We start from the raw sequence: 8,751 nt of genomic DNA, 5'->3' as shown, positions 1-8,751 counted from the left end.
GTTTTGGGTCTAATCTAAGTATTCTTGTATTCACCAACATAGGGGTGGTGTTGGGAAGTGTTGCTTTTCCCTACTCTATGCTTGTACAGATTGATGGCTACAAATGCCATGAGGTGTCATCAACTCACTTTTAAATAACCCCTGAATGTGGGAATTAATGAGATGTAAACTGCACAGAAGTGCAGAGAAACCCACTCTGCCAAATCTCACATTAGTTAAGAGCTGGAAATTGTCCTTTACAGAGCACAGACCCCTGCATTAAATGTGAGTTGCCTGTAATTCTTCTCTTTCATTGCATCCACCTCTTTGGGACCCTGGCTAGTACAGCCAGCCACAACCTGCTCTTTCCCACTCTCTCCAGACTCCTGAAGTAGCAGAGAGCAGAAAATGAGACACATGGCCCCAGAGAGGAGGCCCTGGCTGCCAGCACAGACTGCCACATCAGCAACAGGAGAGCTCCTAGGGATGCATCTGGATGCCCAGGAGGGGACCTGGCTTCAGGTAAAAAACCTGGATGGAAAATTGAATTCAGAGTAAAAACCCAAACTCACTCATACACCCAACTGTTTATAGCCCATATTCATGTTCTGGACAAAAGCTTTTCTACTCCTTTTTGTATCTCTGGTTTCTGCTCCTGTTAGTTACTTTTCTTTCCTATTCTGTGAAGAATTCCAAGATGCCAGCAACAAGAAGGTGCTGTGAGGCTCCCTGGATCAGTTCTGCTGGGAAACAGTGAAACAAGGAGTGTCACGGATTTCAGCCTCACTGACTGAGCTCCAGGGCTGAGTACAACATTTACAGCGGGGCTTGTCCTTAGTGTCACTGCTGGAATAGAGATGTAATAAAAATAATTTAACCATCTCTGTACTTCCACAGCTTAGGCAGGATAACATAGCAGAGATTTCACGCAGTAAATAAGTATAGGAGAGAAATTTAGGGTATGAACTTGTTTTAAAGGGGCACGGACCTTTCAGTGTTCCAACTACCTAGGGGGTTGAGACAGATGGAAATCAGAGCCTTGTGCTGAACCACACATCAAAACCAGAGAAGCACAGAAGGAAAGCATAACTATAACTGTGCCCATGTGTCCCACAGGCAGGAAACAGGGGATACAATCAGAAATGCAGAGGATTCCATGCACCCCAGACACATCTCTACAAACCCTGTGTCCACAACAGACACCACCAACTTGGGTCCTTTTTCTTATGGGTTTGTCCAAGCACCTGTATTAAAGGAGGGCTCACACTTGCTGTGACCTGGTTACTGAACAGAACACTGTAAGCTAAAATGGGACTTTCCCCCTACAACCTACAATAGGTAATCTACAAAATTAATTTCCTTCACGTCTAACGAGGCTCTGTGATGTGGTTTGGCGTGCATTACTGTGTGTTAGTCACAGCCTGGCTGAAGGGAAATGCACCATCAAATTTACTGTAACAGCAATGTTCCTTAAGGTACATCAGCACAGATGAATTGGCAGACCCCTAATCCAGGCCTTAAAACCATCTGTGATACAACATTGCCCTCTATGGGAGCCCAAGGTGTAACAGATTTACAACAGAAACATGGCGCTGCTGCTCTCTGGTCCCGTTCATCTTTTTAGCATAGTATCTACTTTCCTAAAACACTTCTCTTGAACATAAAAGCTTTATGCCACTAGGAGAAATCAACCTACTATCCTCTTATCATGTAATTTATTTCTTTCAAGCCTACCATTGAAATTGTAACAGATATCTCCATTACTGGCATTTAGCTTTTATGTGATAATTTCAGTTCACAGAAGCCCTGCTCCATGTGTGTCAGCATTTCTGTCACACAAAGACAATGAATAAACAAAAATTAAACCCAAGTGCACACAAGGCAGTAGCCTCAGCACTGGTATGAACAGGCAAACAACATGTGGAATATTATTTCTAAAGTGCCCCAAACTCTTCGGGGAGCCAAGATGCAACTCCAGAATATCATTACAGATATTTTCAAATGTAACCTGCTGAACATTAGAGCCACAAATAAAGCAGGAACGAGCATGATAAAGAAGTACAATGGTTAAGTATCAAGTTCTTATTCACTCGGAGTGCTCTCTGGATTATTCCATCCATATTTTCCTTTGCTTATTTTAATTAAGTCACCCTTGTTTTCTTTCCATGAGAAAAATGTATTTTAAAAAGAAACCTCAGTCAAAAGATGGCTGGAGAGCAATGATCACTGGGCCTTGTTCACACTGAACTGTATTGCATACCCAAAACAAAAACCCAACCATTCCTTATGCTGCCATCCTGATATTTTAGGGTTGGTGCTGGAAGTCTGTAAGCAATTCCTACCTCCAGCAATGGGAAGCAATAGCAGTGAGACATTAAAAGTATTTCTTTAGCTTATTAACTCTGTTCTAGCAGATGTTGCAGAGACATTTCACATCTCTAGAGAAAACCAGTTCAAAGTAAGTATAACATCATGATCTTGATTTCCCTTGTCAGACTAGAGCATTTTCAAGTCTTTAGCCTCCCTTTTGCTGAGCCCAGGTCTGTGTGGGTTTTTTAAATTTTATTTTCAAGCACAGCCTAGTCACATCAGTCTAAAAAGAGACCTTAGGGCACACTTCCATTTCCCATTTCAGGATTTCCCACCCTACAGGAGCATGAGCACGAGGCCTCCTCCTATAGCACCAGATAAAGCAGAAAACAAATTATAATAGGATTAACTAAAAAATTAAAAATTGCTAGGAGGTGAAACAAAACCCTGCACAACGGGATCATTTATTACAGCAATTCCTGAATACCAGTTTGAGAGTGTGTCAGTAATGGATTTTTCACTTTAAGTGTTTTTTTAAGTTTTAAATTGTGGGATATAAAAAGCTCTGCTTGTGTGAGCTAACCTAGAAAAGATTCATCCTTAGAATGCAATGGAAGCTTGATATCTAGATGGCAAGGACAGAAGAGCAAAAAGAGAAAGATAAATGTTCTTTGTAGTTCCTTCTTTGAAACTACCATTCCTGGTTTCACCTTTAATTCAGAGGTGGATTAGAGTATTAAAAGAGTCTCTGTAGGCAAGTTAAAGGGGACTCCCACTGGAGCTCTGGTCTAATTAAGCTACTTTAGGAATCATTCCAGTTTGACTAACTCAATTTCTTTTAAAAAGTAATCACTTAATACATCAAACAGAGTTCAAGCCCCTTTGTTTTTAATAATCAAAGAAGAGATGCTTGGGTTTGAGATTTTTAAGCCATCACTTCATGTTATGGATGACACTCCCTAAGCAGAACCTGGGAAGGATTCTGTAAGGAAATTGTGGGGCGGAGCCCAGAAGGGTCCATGGATACACACAGACATCCATCTCTCTCACACATCAGGAGCCCTTGGCTCAGTGTCACAAGTGGTGACAAAGATCAGGCTGTGAATTAAGCACAAACCCAATTTTTTCTTTGATGGTATCTCAATAGGAGCACTTAAAACTGCAGTTTATATTTTCATAGCTGAGTAAGCACCTAAGACATAAAACAGTAATGTAATTAGAGATACGTGGAGCAGCTCTAATGCTGGATGTAAATGAATGTCTGTTGGTTTAACAGATATTTCCATATCAGTTTCTATCAGCACCCTCTCTGAAACTAATACATCCAAAGCCATACAGGAACAAAGCCACACTAGGATATCAAAGTAACCTTAGAGAGGAATAAAAGCATAAGATAAAGGTCATTACAGAACTGGTATGCACTGATTTGCCTTTATCATCTGTACAAGTGTGTCCAGACATAAAGAGGGGATCATAGAAGCTGGAAAAGAGATTGTGTCACTGGAAAAAGTCAGCAGTCAGGAAATCCAGCTATTTTTTACATTCTTTAATTTTACTTGAGGACTGAGCAGCATTTTTGCTGTTGATGTTGTTGCAAATCAGCACTTCATGCTTAAGAGCACCACCAGCAGCATGTTCTCCCCTGACATCTGGGAAACAAGAACAGCCCAGGACAAGGCAGGCACTGCCAGTAGAAGACATGAATGCCTTAACTGAGTTCTAATGCACAAAACTCAGCGCCAAGTGTATCCACATTTCATCCCTGTATTTCTGCTTCTGTAAAACCTCTGACATGTTTTGAGCCAGAGCCAAAATAGTCAGATGAAAAACCCCAACAATTTATTGAGACATCAAGACAACAAAATAGACTTTTCTTAATGAAATATATGAATACACAAAGGAACCCAAACCACATTCCACTATGCCTTTATGTTTCTCATACTTTTGATGTTAATCAAGTTCTGCATATCTCAAACTGCTGCTAGAGAACTATGACTAATCTATAACTCTTATGAAGTTGTCATAGTTCCTCTGAAATCAAGGGAGGTTTTGACAATTTGCACCATCTGAGGAACTGCTCTGTGTGTCTAACAAGACACACTGCTGTTTAATTACAGGCACGTTCAGAAGGAATCTCCACAGCTCCAGAAAAAGCTGGTTCTGCCAGGAAGAGTCATTTTTTTGTTCTCTTAAACTTATTCTGAACTTCAGTGTCAAAAGCCATCTTTCTTTCACAAAAGACCATAGATGTGTCTTGAGCTGAAAGAAAAGGTTCTGTGTCCTGCAGGCAGCTTTGAAGCATAGCCTTGGTGCTGTGAGGGGGTTTTTGAGAGGAGAAGAAGGGAGTGCCCATTCCAGTGTCCTCAGGGCACTGGAATAACAGGTGGGGAGACTGGGAGCAGCCAGACCCCAGAAACTCAACATAGGAGCAACAGAACCTCAATCCAGACATTCCTGTGACAGTTTCCAGACAGTCTGGAGAGTGAACCAAGGAGATACCACGTGTTCACACACTGACTTCTGAGAGGATTTGCTCGCTCTGCAGCACATTTAGGAACATCATTTAGTGCTAGGCTGGGCGGTGCTGGGTTAATAGCTGGATTCCATAACCTTAAAGGTGTATTTCAACATAAATGTTCTAGGATCCTGTGTTTCCAACCACAGAACTGCAGGAATTGTGTTTTCCACATCTGCTAGTGTGAAGATGAATACTTTAAAATGTGTACAGACATTGCAGTGAGAGGTGTGTAAACTGCAAGAAGATTTGGACAGAACACAGCAACGCTCACTTTCACCTGACCAACAAAGCACAACAACAAACAACCAACCACCTAAAAAAACCCCACCAAAACTCAAAAAACCCAACGACTGTCAAACCTACAGTTCAGAACCAGAAAGTCATGTTTTCCACAAATTTTTGGGCAAAGCAGTGGTAGGTTCCATCTCTAGGTTTTGTGCTACCAAAATAAGTAGAATAAGCTGTTGTGATTGCCTGCCTGTACAGGGAGGAAACAAACCACATGAGGATTAACAGCTACAGAATAATGTACAGCACCCAATGCAAAATCTGTGCTGCAGGGTAAGAGCCAGAAAAACTTATATCCTGGGGCAAGGATCTCAGCATAAGTGTGCTGCCTCATTAATAGACTGTTTTATTACTAGGATTTCTCTTATTTTCTTGTTTCTCTCCATCCACACTCAATTTCTGTTTCTTGCTGTCCTGTTTTCTTTCTTGTCTATTTTCCTCTCAAGCAGAGCTTGAGGATTATGTCATGACCAGAAGGACATTCCAAGTACCTCAAGTGCATCTGTGACTGAGCTGGAAGAGTTCAATTCTCTCTACTACCCAAAGGAGAGGGAAGTGAAAATTCAAACTGCACTCTCGTCTCCCAAGGGTTGGTGTGCTCTTTCTGCTACACAGAGTTGGAGCAATTCTGCCAGCAGATTCCCACATATTTCTCATGAGGGCAGACCCTGGCACAGTCATTGTCCTGATCCCACACTTGCAATGAATCACCAGCAGAGCAAACAGCTCCAGAGGCAGCCCTGTGAATCCACAGCCCTGCTCCTTCATGTTGAATTCACCCAGCACAGCAGGGCTTAAGCCAAGGATTTCAGTTCAAAGAGTGACTTTAGCATCTGAATTAAAACACTCTCAACAGTTTGTGCAAGCACTTGGCCACTGGCCCACCCAGGAACATCCACAGCGCAGCGGTGGCTTCCAGGGGGCAGAGCGCTGCTCCCCCCACACCTGGAGCAGCACAGCTGTCCCTCAGCCAAACCCTCCTGCTCACAGGCACCTCTGCAGTGCTCCAAGTGCAGCCAGGAGCCAAGGACAGCAGTACCAAGAGCAACAAACTGGACTTTTCACCCCATCAGATAAGCAATGGAACCTCTGGCACTTTTCAGACAAAATGCACCAGAAGATTTCCTTGTGTTGGGAGAGACTCTGTAACTCAGTTTGGCTGTTTTAGTTTGCAGCCTGACCAAAGCTCTGATCTTCACACAGAATGCAAGGAGGCACTTGCTTACCACCCAGCTGCAATGGGATCTCCATGGCCAGCATTCCCAACAGTCTCTGGAAAACAAATCCCAAATCTAGAGCCAGGCAATAGGTGTAAGGCATTTTTTAAAGATCTCTCAGCAAGTGCTTTGTAATTAGGAATTGCAGGAAATTACTCAGTGGTTTGAATCTTAATTTTCCCTCAGTTTCTAATTTAGCCAGAAGGAATCAATAAGTCCCCAGTTCAGAATCTCTACCTGAAACTAGTCTCTGAAACTTGGATATTCACAGAGAGCAAACAGCTCTTCATGTAGAAGGTCCCAGCTGAAGGATGTAAATGCTGAACTGCATGGAACACCATTTATTCACGCTGCTTTGGAAACACAAAAGGTTGAGCTGACCCTCCTATGATTCAAATCTGAGTTTACAGTGTCATTCATCATCTCAGACCGGGTCTGTTCCAGTCTCCTTGAACAAAACTATTTTCTCCTCACATTTGCTGCACAGAACTGGCTGAATTTCAATTCCAAGGTGCATTGTACAAAGAACAGTTTTGGAGTGAAAGATGTCAAGCTGGCAAAAACTGAAAATTGGATTGGAATGAAATTTAATTCTTTTAATATACAAAGTGTTTAGTTTTGCCTCTGTAATATAATTTGAAATCACATAGCAATCATGTTTCTTGGCTGTGGAGGCTGGTTTTGTATCCAGCTGGATGAAATGAAGGATTTTAATAAGAAATTATGCAACAAATAGGTGGAACTTGTGTCACGTACAGCAAGAAAATACTTTTTACCTCCGAGCACCAAATATTTGCTGGTGCCAGGGAATGTTTGCTGGGTGACTCCTCCTTGATTTTGGTCATGCACTAAAACCCACCTTTTATTGTATCAGATGATCTTATCAGTGACCTAACAAGAGAAGGAACCAAAAACCTTCCAGCCCTGGGATTTTGTTAAGCCTCCTTTTTTAGCACCTGGAGACAGTGAGAAGTGATGGGGGGCACTGGGGGCACAAGCATCCTCCTGCCAGAGAAATGATTCTGCCAACTTTGCCTTGCTCCAAGGCTTTCCGCTGCAGGCTCCAGGTGTAACACCGGGAGCTGGAAAAGGGACTTCCCTCCCGCATTTGGGGCGGGCAGGAGGGGAGGTGGTCCAGCCGCGCGGTGACAGATGATGCAAATCCTCGCGGAGCGCGGAATCCATCGGGGCGGCGGGAGAGGAACGCGGCTCATCTCCGAACCAGCCCCCGCCGCGGCGTCCTCGCCGAGCATCCCCCCTCGGCCGGAATGACATCAGGGCAGCTCCGAGTCCCTGCAAGCCTGCGGGCTGAGTAGCGGCGGGATCGGCCGCTGCTGCCAAGCGCAGCCCCGTGAAGCCGCCGCGCTGCTGCCGGAGGTCCGCGGGAGCCGGAGCCTGACTCCGGCACTCGGAGCGCGGCGCCGGCGCCAGGACCGCGAGCAGCGGCTCCTGGGCTGATCCCAGAGTTCTCGCAGCCTTTCTGCCGGAGCCCGGCGTCATCCCCGTGCCCAGGAAGGAAGCTGCATTTGGAACGCTGTGCTGAGCAGAGGTTTGAATCGTTCCAGCTGGCTGCTCGCTCTGAAAGGACAGGCTGGGTACAAATGAGATGTGACTGCGCCGGTGGAGTTCAGTGACTGGAGCCGGAGCAAGAGGAGCCTCCCTGGGATGCTGCTGAGAGCTGCTGGCAGCTGAGAACTCTGCCTGGTTCACCTGGAGCCCTGTGAAGAGCTTTAAATAGCAGGAGTCTCTTTGCTGCACACCAGGAAAGAAATTCTTCTCTAGGTAAGCTGTTCAGCTTCTCAACCTCTGCTTGTGGGCACACATTCATACATTCATACCAGCACACAGTGCCTACACTCAGTGCAGGTACAAATACCCAGAACGTGCCCAATGATCTGCCTGGAACCTCTGCACAGTAAGTGCTTCCAAAAGCTGCCCGGGGCCTGCCATCCCAAGGATTGTTTGAAAGTTTGAGATGAGATAGTCTTTGCCACATGCCCCTGATGCCAAGGGATGTTGCTCCCAAGGGAAGCAGCTGTCTGCCTACATGTATGAAAGATCACAGAAGGGAGAGCATGGGAAACTAGGTGAGGAGGAAAAGAGGATACAATTGCTTCTTTAGTCTTCTCCACATCCTTTGCCTTTTTTGCTACCATCCAGCAAAGTTCAGCAGTACTACTGCACTGAAATGACTTGGTAGAAGCTTTCCACGGAGATACATTAATTGTGCACCAAAGGAAGAGTAATTGTACTGTGAGGAAGCCAAAACCTACAGATCTGCTCTCTTCCAGCACTTTGATAGCAAACTACATCTGTCAGAAACTTTTTTTTTTAAACAGCATGATCATTTATAGAGTGAAAGCAAGGATTGTTAGAGGCAGTAAGACCTAAACTGAAGAAATCAGTGTGGGCTCTTCAGATGCTCCAGAGCCCAGTCCA

General features: G+C 44.5%; 1 protein-coding gene across 1 annotated transcript in view; it reads left to right on the top strand.

The window, feature by feature from the left end:
- The first annotated feature begins 7,260 nt into the window (after positions 1-7,260).
- The window catches only part of LOC131083368 (bifunctional heparan sulfate N-deacetylase/N-sulfotransferase 4), a 66,495-nt gene continuing 65,004 nt past the window's right edge, over positions 7,261-8,751 (top strand). Inside the window, exon 1 of the mRNA XM_058024011.1 lies at positions 7,261-8,094. The gene's annotated coding sequence lies outside the window, so the exon portion shown is untranslated. The remainder of the gene's footprint in view (positions 8,095-8,751) is intronic.

This window comes from Melospiza georgiana, chromosome 5 (assembly GCF_028018845.1).
Source record: "Melospiza georgiana isolate bMelGeo1 chromosome 5, bMelGeo1.pri, whole genome shotgun sequence".
Classification (NCBI taxonomy): domain Eukaryota; kingdom Metazoa; phylum Chordata; class Aves; order Passeriformes; family Passerellidae; genus Melospiza; species Melospiza georgiana.
Note: the sequence above shows the minus strand (reverse complement) of the source record. Positions and strands in the feature narration are given on the sequence as shown.